Source organism: Pinus tabuliformis, chromosome 1_2 (genome assembly GCF_031772625.1).
Source record: "Pinus tabuliformis cultivar Carrire ecotype Pingquan chromosome 1_2, CPIR1, whole genome shotgun sequence".
Classification (NCBI taxonomy): domain Eukaryota; kingdom Viridiplantae; phylum Streptophyta; class Pinopsida; order Pinales; family Pinaceae; genus Pinus; species Pinus tabuliformis.
This window is the reverse complement of record NC_142298.1, coordinates 32730749-32743563: the sequence shown is the minus strand read 5'-3', so window position 1 is coordinate 32743563 and position 12815 is coordinate 32730749. Positions and strand designations below refer to the sequence as shown.

The following is a 12815-nucleotide window of genomic DNA, read 5'->3' as shown; positions in this document are numbered from 1 at the left end:
ATAAAATGTATGTCATGACCATTGCAATCAATTGAATGTTCAAGATTTCTGTAACGAAGGTTGGAAGGTACAAGATAATAACAGCCCTTTGCATAAATCAAGTGTTATAAACCAACTTGTGGCCAATGAATGGAAACTTACTATGGCTTGAGTTATCTTTTTTGTAGCAATTTTTACTACTTCAACCCCTCTCTCTATATACACGCACACACACCTTCTGCTTGCATCTCCATCACATGGAGCTCTCCATTCTGTTTAAATTGAGTGATTGTGAGCATCAGGGACACCTTGTGAGAAACTGTGAGAAAAGTATTTGTTATTTGCTGTAAATTTCAATTTGGAATATTACAGAGAACTTGATTGTTTTGTTAGAAAACCAGAAAGACAGAAAGATTTTCTTGTATTTGATAATTACTTGTGATGTTCTTGGTTTCTTATTAGATTTCCTTTATATCTTCTTTCCTTTTAGTTCATCAAACAATTACCAAAGCAATAGCACATAAATCAATGGGCACTAGATATAGGGACACAGCCGGGGGAAAACCCTCTCAAGGGGAAAACCCAGTCAGTAATTCTTCCTTCAATAGTTTTCCTGAGATAAACCAAGAATCTAGACTTTGACACAAACTTTCCTCCACACCAAGTCAGCCTTCCTCTTCCTTTGCAGATGATCCTATTTGACTGGCAGCAGTAACAGCAGTAGCAACACTATGCAGCACCTTCTTGGATCAAATAACTTCAACTTTGCTTGGGAGACTTCGATCTTGGCCCAATACAACTTCTTGAGGCAGCAGCACCCAACAACAACAACTTTGACTTATAGTTGTTCTAGCAGCAGCAACATGCAACAACTAGCAGGGACATCAACAAGAGAACTTCGATCTTCCAATCTAGGGCATGAGAGAGAGAGAGAGATGCACCAAAATTTCAATTTTCCTTTCTTCCTTCACCTTGACCAAACTCGCACTTCTTTTGCCTTCTTCCTTCACTTCGCACTTTTCCCAGCTTCTAGAGAGATATCGAACTTGCTTGAGATGTTCTCCTCCAAATGAATTCGAATTGCTTCTTTTATAGCCTTTAGGTGAGGTCGAATAGCCCTCCTTGAGGCTGACTTGGTGTGGAGGCAACATATTTCATTTTTGACTCAATACTAAACCTTTTTACATGATTCAAAAGCCCAAGAAGGGTCTCTTTAAAAGTACAATGACTCTATTAACTCAGAATAAATCCTAGAAGTCCTCAATGGGGACTTTGACCTAAAACATGATGACCCAAGCATGAAACCCATGCTTTAATAAGTCATAATAATAATAATAAAATTTATTTTCTTTATTCTTTTGACAAGTACATTGCATGATGACTCAAATACATTAATGAAGACCGAACCTAATTATATTTCCAACACTCCCACTTAACTAGGGAGGTATTCATCATATGACATATACAAATACAAGGAAAATCTCAACTATATGAACCATGAAGAATTTTAGGCACTACAATGCCATGGACTAGATTCCTGACCAGGGCAATCTATCCATTGGTCTCTCAACAGTGTAGGCACCGCAATGCCATGGACTAGATTCCCGACCATAGCAATCTATCCAAGTGGGACTAAGATGGACTCAAGCTTTCATCTTCTCCAGGTACCATCAGGCTTACTTACTAGCCATCAACCCAGGGGTCCAAGTGTGTATCTGTGGTTAGAGCTCTATGTCCAACACCACCCTTCCCACTTCGGGACCTAGACATCAACACAAAGTGTTGGCCAGATGTCCTCCCAAGCAATGCTTCACTCACAAAGCCTCAACACTCCTTGATCCAGCATATCAAGGATAACAAATCTTTCCCAGTCAAACTAATCGGTAACCAGCATGCTATCGAAACCTTCGAGAGATTTACCTGTCCAAACACAACCCCAACCAATAATATACTTTCACATGTACATAATCAAATACAAACCTTTGGGGTCTTTCACACAACTTGATGTTGCTTCTCAACAAAGTAGGACTATCAATCAAATCTTTGACAGAAGATTCCTCAATCATATACTTTCCTTTCCTACTTCACATGCAACAACATATCCTTCAAAATGTATTCTCCAATCAAGACTATGCTATGCCTTCTCTCTCAACTAGGGAGATTTCTTCTATCTAGGCTCCCTCTTAATCTCAGGGAGATCTCTTCTATCCAGGCTCCATCTTTGCTTCTTCTTATTCGAGAATCTTTCATGGCTTCCACCCTTCTTATCAGAGTCAACCATATATCATGCTTATCACATCAAATTTTCTTACGATCAACTTCACGATCTTGAAGATGATGTACCTACACAACTTAGATAGCAAGTACAACCAAAACTATAGAAGCATGAAGTTAGTCATATCAAAATCTTATAATAATAGAAGCATTAGACTTTACAAACATAATCAACAAGAGACTATATTTCAACTTCTTGCCCAAGTTTAGTTAAACCCTAAATCACATCAACAACTCATAATATTCATCTAGGGTTTCAATATTCTTTCAACGATATGACAAGTTCTTTCATATAGCAAACCCTAGAAACAATTCAAACAAGTAATGTGTCTAACAAATATCAAAATTCATATGTTAGATTCCTCACTGGTATTTCATACATATCCTAGATTTCATACAACAACTTCAACAATCATAACAGATCACAACTTAATCAATAACATAACTAACTTCTACTAGGGTTTGATGCACACCCTAGATTACTCATGATCTCAACAATCACCATATAGATTCATAGGTTCCAGATTGTCATATCACGTATACTAGAGAATTTAACTACTACTAGGGTTTAGCTACAAAACCCTAGATTTCCCAAACAACATCATCCTAGAATATCAAACTCAAACAAGGGCTTACATTAAACCCTAAGACTTATGACCATCAATAATTAGGTCAACAGACATATCTAGGAATTCAATATGTATAAGCACATCATATGTTAGATAACATTAATACACAAGGCATATACAAACCTAGATCAAGCTAGGGATTCAACCAATGGACACATACCTAGGGTTTCATTCCTATGATCTCATTCTAAAGACATAACAAGGGTTTTCCTTATAGGCCCAACCAAACCCTAAAGATCTAGGGTTTCATAGCAAAGCAAACCCTACTATATCAAAACTTCAAAGGTTCAAGACTTCAGACAACACCATCCTAACAAGTTAGGGTTTTCATGATCATACCAAAACCCCAAACATGACATCATCAATATATCAAACATAATAGCAATTTCCCAATAACCCTAAGCAGGCTAGGGATTCACACATTGTCAACATACCCTTAGGTTAGGGTTTTTCAGAGAACCCTCTAGGGTTCTATAAGAGCAATCAAGGATGCAAGGAGGGTAGATTTATCAAATGTTGAATTACCCAAAAAAAGAATCATTATGATTCAATATAGCTAGACACAACGATGTCAGTAATAGATTATCAAATGAGTAAACGTTTATTATGAAGAGATCAATGTTTTGTAGTTTAAGACATACCTTTATTCCTTGACAAACCTTGTCTTGTGAGGCTCTCTTTTATACTCCTTGAGGATTTAGCAGATGTTTTCCTAATCAAGGCAATAGAGGTAGAATGGTGATTAGTATTTAATATTACCAAAACTTAAATAAGTACATGAAACCAGAAACTGAAAAGAAATGAGATACTTATCTTTGGGAGATGTTGAGGGTCCCCTCCAAATCTTGAGGGACACTTATAAACTTATAAAAACAATACAATTGTTAAAATAAAAAATACAAAATAGAATCTCTACTACTAAAAACTAAGGACTTAGTAGTGTAAGTCCCTTATGTCAGATTCTTCGGGTTTGGCTTTCTTTAGGTCTTCTTCTTCAACAATATAAGCTTGATCCCTTTCTCTCTTCCTATTCCTTGGATTGTCGAGACAATCACTCTTGTAGTGACCCTTCTTATGGCATTGATAGCATTCTACCTTTGACATGTCTACCTTCCTTTTTGGTCCTTTTGATTCTTGATGTTTCCTCTATAATGAGCAGTATAGGCATTTGAGACTCCTTCAAGGTTGGCAACTATCTTCTTAACTGCAAGCAATCCATAGTTCTTCAAAAGTGGGAGCTTTCTTCCAACTGTTAAGTCCTGAGGCAAATGCACCCCAAGTAGGTGGCAATCCTAATAGAGCAGTGATCACAAGTTCCTTGTCTGGAACAATTTCATCAATGGCCAGAAGATCGTCTCTGATTTTTGCTATTTTCACAAAGAAGGAGGCCATTGTGTCTTCTTTAGTCATCTTTGTGGTCCTTAGTTCATTCTTCAAGCTTGCTACTTGACCAATGTTCTTAATAGTGAATAACTTTGACAAGGCCTAATACATTTCTTGAGCATGGTTAATGTTGGCTATGAATAGGACAAGGTTGTCCTTTACTCCTACCATCAGATTCATGGCCACTAATTCTAATTCTTTGAACTTCACTTTATCAGCATCACTGGAGTCTTTTGTAGGCTTCTTTACTTTTCTTTTGACCAAGTCTAGTACCTTATTCTTTTCAAGAATGAGGTCAAACCTCTTCTTCCAAGACCTGTAGTTTGAGGCTCCTTCAAGTTTGTTCTCTCCCTTGGTTGGGTTAGACATTGTCCTTGAAGATAGTAGACTTCTTCCCTTGAATAATCCTTTTGACTGATTCCTTGATCAAGTAATTGGGACTGCCTTTTTCTTCTTTCTTCACCAAACCTTTGAAACCATGTTAGAAAATCAGAAAGGAAAAAAGATTTTCTTATATTTGATAATTACTTGTGATGTTCTTGGATTCTTATTAGATTTCCTTTATATCTTCTTTCCTTTTAGTTCATCAAGCAATTACCAAAGCAATAACACATAAATCAATGGACACCAGATATAGGCACACAGCCAAGGAAAAACCCCTCTTAAGGGGAAAACCCAGTCAGTAATTCTTCCTACAAAAGTTTTCCCGAGATAAACCAAGACTCTAGACTTTGACACAAGTTTTCCTCCACATCGAGTTAGCCTTCCTCTTCCTTTGCAGATGATCCTATTTGACCTGGTAGCAGTAGCAGCACTATGCAGTGCTTTCTTGGACCCAATATCTTCAACCTTTCTTGGGAGACTTCAATCTTGGCCCAATACAACTCCTTGAGGCAGCAAGACCCAACAACAACAACTTCGACCTATACTTGTTCTAGCAGCAACAAGATGTAGCAACTAGCAACAACATCAACAAGAGAACTTCAATCTTCCAATCTAGGGCATGAGAGAGAGAGAGAGAGAGAGAGAGATGCACCAAAATTTCGATTTTCCTTTCTTCCTTCACCTTGACCAAACTCACACTTCTTTTTCCTTCTTCCTTCACTTTGCACTTTTCCCAGCGTCCAAAGAGATATCGAACTTGCTTGAGATGTTCTCCTCCAAATGAATTCAAACTGCTTCTTTTATAGCCTTTAGGTGAGGTCGAATAGGCCTCCTTGAGGTCGACTTGATCATCTTAAGGTTGACTTGGTGTGGAGGCAACATATTTCATTTTTGACTCAATACTAAACCTTTTTACATGATTCAAAAGCCCAAGAAGGGTCTCTTTAAAAGTACAATGACTCTGTTAACTCAGAATAAATCCTAGAAGTCCTCAATGGGGACTTTGACCTAAGACATGATGACCCAAGCATGAAACCCATGCTTTAATAAGTGATAATAATAATAATTCTTTTCTTTATTCTTTTGACAAGTACATTACATGATGACTCAAATACATTAATGAAGACCGAACCTAGTTACATTTACCATCATGTTTGGCCCGAATCAATGTCATAATTCTATTCAAAGTTCCAATGAAGAATTGAGATGATCCATCTAGATATCTCCCCCTTGTCTCACATTTATTCAATGGGCTCGAGATAAATTTCACAACTATCTTATGCCGGTTCAACCATGAAAATGAATAATAAATCTAGGGTCCTTGTTTCTTGATAGTCCTAGAGAATATATGTTAAAAGTCTAGGAAGATTTTTCAAGTTGATCCTCTAGATTCTCCTCCTTATCTTGCATATATTAAGTTGGTTTGAGATCAATCTTAGAAGTATTTTTGCTGGTTCGACCATGAAAATGAATATTAATTCAGGATTTATGGTAAAATTTCTATTAATATACAGGCATATACATTGCTTCCGAAAAAAATGGTAAATGGGTGATTTGCACATGTCAACCTTTTTGAGGTCAATCAGCTTGATCACAAATCCTGAGTCAAATCCCTCTAGCTAGTTGAGAAGGGATGGAGTTCCTGGTAAATTTCCTTGACAAACATCTCATGCCTTTACTATCTATTGGGTGGAGATCATAATTTTGTACAAATAATATAACTTTTGGGAAAATCTCCAGAATACTTAAGTTTTTTCAGTCTCGACCTGGGTTTCAAGATGAATATTTGGATAACCAAAACCTCAAAGATTTTCACTCTAGACTGTCTACCCTTCTCATCAATATCACAATTTGTTCCAACTATAATGGGCAATTCTGCTATCAACTTTATAGTAATTTAAAGTCATTAAAACTCCCATCCTTTATGTGATCAACATATTGTTGTCTCCTAGTATTTTCAAATAAAATTCTAGGGAAGGAGCCTCCAACTGCATGGTTGTGTCCACAGGATGTTACTGACACCTACCACTAAGTGCATCAAAATTAAATTGTTTTAACCTGGTGTTCTTGTACTTGCGACCAGTGTCTGAAAGGAAAAAATGGTTTCCTTCTCCCTTGTTGCATTCATTGCCAGGATGGAATACACTACCACAACAGAGTAACCAACTATCCTTGCATTGTCTTGAACCTTGACCAGAAAAGAATCCACTAGAATTGCCATCCACCAATGAATTTGATCATCTCCAATAGGCCATGATCATTGTTATTGGAAAATCTAGCACCTTAGTACAAAGCTTCACTAAGCAATCTAGATTGAGAGCAACAATGGGAGAGTTACCACTGTCACTTTAGCAACTACTCCCCTCTCTCTTGTGGTTGGATACAATCCCCACAAGGAAAGCATCCTCAATTGATCTTAGGGATCAAGTAATTCAATAAGACTTAAGCCAAATGCCCTCTAAGGGTTCTACAACAATATTCACTCAAGGGCAAGTATGCAATTTAGGTGATTTACGATGTAAATTTGAAAGAACGAGTTCAAATGTCTTTATGGCTAAATCTAGAGGGTTTAGTGTGACCAATAGAGGCTAAAAAGGATTCCCAAAAACATACAATAAAAAAATTACACTTTGTTGTTATAAACTAGGGTTTCGATCAACAATTTACAACATGCAAATATTTTATAACAGAAATAAGAAAACATCCCCGGAATATATGATAAACGAGTGTAAAATTAGGGCTGATCAGTGAGGAAAAAAGAGAATAAATTACAACAATTTTCAATGGATGAAAAAACATATAACAACAATATAAACCCTATACATTGGCCTTAATTTATGGTCAGAAAAATGCACATAAAATGATATTTTTACCTTTCCAAATGAATGCATGCAAGGTCTTTCTCAAGATCTTCTGAAAGATTTGTCTTCCATGAACTTTACATCTCGCCTCACTACAATCTTTCTGCTACTAGGAATGTAGATCCTGTATGCCTTTGAGATCTCGCTATACCTTATGAGGAACCCCTTTTCTGCAGTCTGATCCAATTTACTGCACTTTTCATCTGGTATGTGACAGTACGTCACACTCCTGAATATCCTCAAATGACTTACTTCAGGCTTCTTTCCTGTGAAGACACCCTATGGCGTTTTCTTCCCCAATGCTCTATGAGGTGTTCTATTTTGAATGTACACCGTTGTGTTGCATGCCTCTGCCCATAAAAGTCTAGGCAAATCCTGGTCATACATCATAGCCTTTGCAGCCTCAACTATTGTTCTGTTCTTTCGTTTTGCTACTCCATTCTGCTGAGGATTAATGGAGTTGTCCATTCTCTTTTGATACCTTCCTTTGCGCAAAAGTTTGTGAAGTCTTTATCTGTGTATTCTCCACCATTATCTGAGCATAACACCTTGATCATTTTCCCTGTTGTGTTCTCTACAAGAGCCTTGAACTCTTGGAACCGATCAAAGACCTCATCTTTGGTCTTCTTGGAATGATCATCAATAAAGGGGATGAAATATTTGCCACTGCTAAGAACTCTAGTGTACATAGGACCACAAATATCTGATTGTATCAATCCCAACATGCCATTTGCTCCGCTGTCACTTCTAGGAAATGTTGCCTTTGCGTACTTCCCAAGTACGCATCCTCTACACACATCATCGTGCTCTGTGCTGAGAACTGGAACTCCTGTTAGAGTTTCTCTAAGCATCCTAAGTGCTCCATGGTGTAAATGTCCCATCCTCTTGTGCCATAGTTCGTTCAACTCCTTCCCACTGCTATTCTCACTGCCTATTAGTGCCATTGGAGAATCGAGCTGCAATTTGTATAACTTATCGCTCTAAGCTCCAATCTGTCTCACATTCTTCCAACTAGAGTGTTTGACATACACTTTCTTCCCCATGAAGTGTACATCATACCCCTTGTCTTGCAACTGGGACACTAAAATCAGGTTCATACTCAATCATGCAGTACATTAGTAGCATTGGTGCAGGTTCCTGTTTCTGTCTGAAATTCTATGGTGCCTCTCCCTACCGGAGTACATTTAGTTATGTTATCCATAGTGATCTGGAAGTTCATCTGCTCCTCCTGATAGCTAGAGAAATATTCTCTAACTCCTATCATATGAGCTGAAGTTCCACTATTAATATAGTAGACACCAGATGATGCTGAACCTAACAAGCACACGAATTCATCCTCCAACCTAGAAGATAATTCTGAGGCTTCCTAACTATTGATTTTGTCCGTGATTTTCTGTGTTATTTCTCCTTTCCTTCCTGATATTATTCTGTACCGGCAACTTGCTGCAAAATAACTGCGTCCCAGCTGAAGATCTGTGCTGCAAGGAAAACACTGTTGCTCCCTCTGCCTATGGTAATCTTTGATCTGGAAATTTCTTTCTTTGTCACTCTCTCAGAGAAATATTTTTTTCCAAAAAAAATGACCTTCCTGGCCAAAGGAACTGCGCTGCCTCTAAGGGTTTCGAACTGCTGCCTATGCAGAGCTTCGAAATTCCTCTTCCCTTCTGCCACTAAGCTCTTCGGCTTCCAAGCTGTGCTCTAATAGCATGTGAAAATCCCAAAACTCGGAATCCTATTGCAACAACTGATAATATTTCTTTTATTTGTTAAATTAATTGAACAAATTATTTGCAATTCCCTACGACAAATATCGAAATATATACACTACAACCTTCACAAAACAAATACCGCGGAAGAAAATAAATGCTAGAAAAATTAGAGAAATTCTAGCACACACATAAAGATATTGACACAGTTATTTTTGGACAATTGTCCCTGGAAAAACCCAATGTGGGAAAATCAGTGCAGCAGATGAGGGTTTCTTTATTAATTCTTCAGCAGTAATTCAAGTACAAGAATTCAGACAACAAAACAGAGGAAAATACTGAGAGAAATTTAGAAACAAATTTCTCACTCTATACAGTGACTCCTTGACCCCAAGATGGACCCTTTGCCCATACGTAGGTGTCTCTACGTCACCCTCTGCGCATTTCTCTAGCGGACTGCGTCTCTCCCTCTCTCATGTCGTCTCCTCCTGAATTTGTCCTGCACTTCTCGGACCACTGCTGATGCCCTCTCTCTCTCTCCCCTACAACTCACCCATTGGCTTTATCTCCTCTGCTAAACTTTAGCCACTGAGAAAATCGATCTACCTGGGCAACTGAGTAACTGCCTTGGTGTCGCAAGTGTGTTCTCCAACCCCCATCCAATTTCTTCTTATAATGTCTTGTTGAAACATCAACGACTGTTAATTTTAGGTATGTTCTATGCTAGAGAAATTTATTTCAATTTTCACAGTTAGCTCATTATCTTTTCCAGATTAGCAATCACATCAGCATTAAAGTAAATTGCAGATAGAACATAAATATAAATTGTAGAAGACAAGCCAAGACAAGAGGACACAAGATGTGGCGCTAGCCAGGGACAAACCCCACAATGTGGGGAAACCCTTGATCAATTCTTCTTTTATGTTCTTCAAAGTTCAGCAGAGAAAGAGAGAGAGAGATAGTACATTTACAATAGAAGTCAACACTTTGACTTATCTAGATAAGAGCATAGATCATCTCTAAGAAGATGATACATGAGATCAGTTAAAGACATGCTGCTTCAACTGATTCTCCAAGGTGACTCCTTCACCTATTGTTGCACTGCATTTCGTCATCATGCTGCACCTCACCGTGCTGCACCATGCTACACCCATCATCACTGTACTACATTATGAGCCATTGCTGCACCATGTTGCCTTCCCAGCAGTTCTGGCTGTTCCTTGCAGTTCCGGCTGTTCTCGGCAGTTCCGACAGTTCCAGCTGTTCCGACTTTTCCGGCTTTTCCAGCAATTCCGACTTTTCCGAAAATTCTGGCTTTTTCGGCAGTTCTGGCTTTTCCGGCAGCTCCGGCGTTTCCGACTTTTTCAACAATTCCGGCTTTTCCCACAGTTTCGACTTTTCCGGCAATTCCATCTTTTCCAGCTTTTTCGGCAGTTCTGACTTCTCCAGCAACTCCAGCTTTTCTGGCAGTTCCGGCTTTTCCAGCTTTTCCGGCAGTTCCGGCTTTTCCGACAGTTTCGGCTTTTCCGGCTTTTCTGGCAGTTCCAACTTTTCCGGATTTTCCAACAGTTCCGACTTTTCCAGCTTTTCTGACTTTTCTGGCTTTTCTGGCAATTGTGGCTTTTTCGACAGTTCCGGCTTTTCTAGCTTTTTCAGCAGTTCTAGCGTTTTTGACTTTTTCGGCAGTTCCGGCTTTTCCAGCTTTCTGGATCAGGGCAGCGTTATCCCTTAGGATCTCTCCTCCTACTAAAACCCAAAGACAAGTAGAGAGAGGAAGAGATCCCAAGTGTGTGTTGAAATGACTTGAAGTCCTCTATATTTATACTAAAACGTAGATGATGAATAGGCATGTCTATTGGGCTTTTGAGCCTACTCAAGTTGCTGGTCGGCTTGATAATAATTCCATAATCAAAATAAATTCATAACTCCATGAATACTTATTGGAATCAGATGATCTTTAGATCAATCCTACACCTCTCGATGAGAGGGATCCAATAAAAATATCAGCTGCCATAAATAAGCTGACCCACATGGAGTTTGGCCCTAGTTGCCAATTTTAACACTCCCTCTCAACTAGGGAGAACTCCATCTGCTGATCCATATGTCCGACTGTACTGTCTTTGCCATCAGTGCCCTGCACTGCTCTGCTCAGCTCTACACAGCTCTGCTGTCTCTGCTCAGCTCTGTTGGCTCTGCTGGCTTTGCTCAGCTCTGTTGGCTCTGCTCAGCTCTGCTGAACCATGAAGAAGAAGAATTGATCGAGAATGTCTCATACCATTCTCCACTGACCCGAAGTTAGTCTCAGAGTGCGTACCACTGGTCCCAGACCAGTCTCAACCGACCCAAAGTCAGCGTCATAGTGGGTACCACTCCTACCACTGGTCCCAGACCAGTATCATTAGTCTCAGAGTGTGTACCACTGGTCCCAAACCAGTCTCAACCGACCCGAAGTCAGCGTCATAGTATGTACCACTCTCACTGGTCCCAGACCAGTGTCAACCGACTCGAAGTCAGCGTCATAGTATGTACCACTCTCACTGGTCCCAGACCAGTCCTCCACTGACCCGAAGTCAGTCTCAGAGTATGTACCACTAGTCCTAGACCAGTCTCAACCGACTCGAAGTCAGCGTCATAGTAGGTACAACTCCTACAATTGGTCCTAGACTAGTATCATTGATCCCAGATCAATGAAGGTCATCCTAGCATAGGGAGTACGGTAGATACTGCGATGCGTCTATTGGTACTACTATGGTCCCTATCCTCATTTCCCTGCACATTGATCAGATGAGAGGTACTTCCCATGAGTCCCAGTCTGCATGGGTAGGATGCCTCGACAGGAGAACTAATCAATCCTGTCCTCATAGGAGAACTTATCATCCTACTACACAATCGCCATGGAGAACACATCATCCAGGCCTCACAGGAGAGCTAATCATCCTGCTACATAATCGTCATGGAGAACACATCATCTAGACCTCACAGGAGAACTAATCATCTTGCTACATAATCGTCATGGAGAACACATCATCCAGACCTCACAGGAGAACTAATCATCCTGCTACATAGTTGCCACGGGAGAACTAATCATCCCGGCCCACAGGAGAACTAATCATCCTGTTCATAGCGCACCACCAGGGGAGGGTGAGTCGCCCTGTGGTCGTATGTTGCTCCAGTAAGTACCCCAAGCCCCCCCAGAGCTCAATGCATGCAACATGCAGGACCCTTATAAGAAGGTCTCTCAACGACTCAAGTCGTTCAGGAAAGTCACAGAGTTGACCTTTCTCGGGGGCTTTGACAAAATGTCTGCGACTTGTACATTAGTCTCAATGCGATGGAGCCTTCTTGCTCATCGACTTACCATATCCCGAATAAGGCAGTATTTGATGTCTATCTGCTAGAGCAATCATCGAATACGGGATTCCTCAATAATCAAATCCCACCTCTAGTTGTCACAAAGAATCACAGTGGTATTCATCATGTGTACAAACAACTCACTTAAGAGCTTCTGCAACCATGCAGCTTCACACGAGGTCATACTCGTCTCTATGTATTTGGTCTCGGCAGTGCTTATAGCAACCGATTTCTGCTTCCTGCTCATC

The 12815-nt window shown here is 39.7% G+C and overlaps 1 protein-coding gene across 3 annotated transcripts in view; it reads right to left on the bottom strand.

The window, feature by feature from the left end:
- The window catches only part of LOC149204267 (uncharacterized), a 320269-nt gene that overhangs the window by 897 nt on the left and 306557 nt on the right, over positions 1–12815 (bottom strand). The gene's annotated exons all lie outside the window — the stretch shown is intronic.